The sequence below is a fragment of the Macrobrachium nipponense genome, chromosome 15 (assembly GCF_015104395.2).
Source record: "Macrobrachium nipponense isolate FS-2020 chromosome 15, ASM1510439v2, whole genome shotgun sequence".
Lineage (NCBI taxonomy): Eukaryota > Metazoa > Arthropoda > Malacostraca > Decapoda > Palaemonidae > Macrobrachium > Macrobrachium nipponense.
This window is the reverse complement of record NC_087208.1, coordinates 66,342,778-66,345,418: the sequence shown is the minus strand read 5'-3', so window position 1 is coordinate 66,345,418 and position 2,641 is coordinate 66,342,778.

The following is a 2,641-nucleotide window of genomic DNA, read 5'->3' as shown; positions in this document are numbered from 1 at the left end:
GTTGTGCAGGCGGTCCAGATGGACGGACCAGCGGCACAGACATCCTTGGTACTGGTGGGAGGTCCAGGGGCGAGCTCTTCGGGCACACGAAGTCCGGTCGCGGCACGGCAAACCCAGGTGGCGGCATCACACTCCCCCGAGGTACGGCGACTGGCCCCTGCACCGATGTAGTAGGTGTTACAGAGACGCGTGCGGGGTGTACACCAGGTGAGGAGGTGAAGCGTAGCCAGGTGTTGTAAGGGTCGTGGTGGTGGTCGTAACCGTCGCATGGGTGACCGCCACGGAGCCAGCGAGATGGTAGAGCAGCCCCTGGACACTCGGCATGCCCTGCAGCCCCAACGATGCCCAACACCGTCCGAGGGGGCGTCCTTCGCGGCAACCGCACCTGAGGAAGCAAAAGTCGGGTGTTAGGAGGATCTACTACGCGTCGCGGCGAAGACGAACAGGATAGAGGACCCAGAGTAACAACCTCGACGTCGGGTATCTAGCGCCCTCCTCCACACTCGACAAGTCATGTGAGGAGAAGGACCTAGAAACCCCCCCGAAGGGGAAGGCGCCAAACGTGAAGCTGAGCGGGCGGCAGGAAAGAAGACGAAGTGTCCGTAAACCAAAGGAGTCGCGGGAGAGCTTTCCGACGACTCTTTGCAGGCCTTCGCTTCTTCCTGCCCTCATACAAAGTCCACTGCGCCTCCGACCAATTATTACATACTTCACATGGCTCGGCTCGGGTGCATTCGCGCCCCCGACACCGAGCGCACAAAATATGAGGGTCAATCTCCGGGAATGAGCGGAACTTTCCGCATTTACGCCCTTCGGTACCCGGGCATAGTCTCCGTGGGGTAGCGAGGCGAGGAGATTCCATCGTTGACCAATAAATCACAATTAATTAGAAAGAGAGAAATGATTGTACTTACAATGATTCTTTCATACACAAACACAACCCATATACTCAGGAAAGCAAACGACGAGAAGCGGGCAGAGAGCGTCGAACACACACGTCCACTCGCTGTGAGGCCGAAAGCAAAAGTGGTTTGTTTACCTCCCAGTCGCGCGCGCGCGCCTGTCGGACAAGCAGTTAACTACCGAACCCCTTGTTCGAAAGCTTACGACCTATCCAGCTGCCGCTAGTACCTTCCTATTGTAAAAGGACCGAAGGTTTGTATGCCGTGTCGGAACAATTATGCGTTTTGAAGGGAAGCCAGAGCTACCATTCCAATAATGTTGTACACCGAGTTCATTTTAGGTGCTTACTCAAAGTAAATATAGTTCAGTATAAAACGGGCATAAATACCATGGCATTAATATCAACTTGGAAATTCACATACAATAACAAAAAAAAAAAAAAAAAAAAAAAAAAAAAAAAAAAAAAAAAGCAGAGCATAGAAACATATACATTAATGGGTACATATCAAAAATCATATATATCAATTTTGGATTTCATGTTGCAGTATGGTAAGTCTGCAGATTCATCAGGTAGGCCTTGTAACTCCTGCCCGGGCCACCAATCCCTCCACCAAGATAATTAGTTCCACCCGAAACAGCTGACTGCCAAAACAGCTGATGACCTCGTTGTGCCCCGACCCAATGCGCCATGCAACCTCCTCAGTCTCTGATTGCTGCCCTCCCCGACACGGCTGTGTCCTCGTCTCATCCCGCTCACCTACAATTTGCCGCCGCCAATCCAATCACATTGATGGATTTGGGTGTCCTTTGTTGTGACGAAAGGTCATTACTAATATTTTTAATGAAAAGTGGCCTTATTTGTGGGAAATTTGTTTCACTCAGTGGGAAGATTGAAGGAATATACTCTACAAAATTATGAGGGTAATTCCTTCCACTGAGTGTTCCCTAGTGATATAGTAAATGGTATAAAATGGGCTGTTAAGCACACAATTCTTCCGTGCGCCTAACATGTTTTCAGACTTGTGCCAGAAAATTCAAAGGATTAATAATTGCTTGGTAAGTTTAAGTAGGCTAGTTAAATTCAGGTAAGAGTAATTTAGGTAAATGCAATTAATCTAATATGGACTATGAATAAATCAAACCAAGGCCATAAAATTCCCAGGGCAGTTCAGTTTGGTCCCAGAATTCAATTAAGTTCCGACCCGGTTAAAGTAAAATTAATTAAGGTAAACTAATCCCAAATAGTAATGCTAAGTAAACAGACAGACCTAATTTTAACTAAATTTTCTACTACGCCCATGTAATTATATAAGCCTCTGTAAAATTGTTCAATCTGAGTCTATGCCTAATTAATTCTCACAAACTCCAATATTACAATAGCCTAACTATGTAAAAGGGCTCAAAATTTAGTTAAGGTAAGAAAACAAGTGTATTACGTCTTGAAGAAGTAAGTTAAGTTAAATATGATATTGTTATGATACAATAAAGTTTTATACATACTTACCTGGCAGATATATACTAGCTATTACTCCGTCGCCCGACAGAAATTCGAATTTCGCGGCACACACAGGCAGTAGGTCAGGTGATCTACCCCCCGCCGCTGGGTGGCGGGAATAGGAACCATACCCGTTTTCTAATTCATATTTTTTCTTCCAGCTGTCTCCTGAGGGGAGGCTGGGTGGGCCATTTAATTGTATATATCTGCCAGGTAAGTATGTATAAAAATGACAATTTGTCC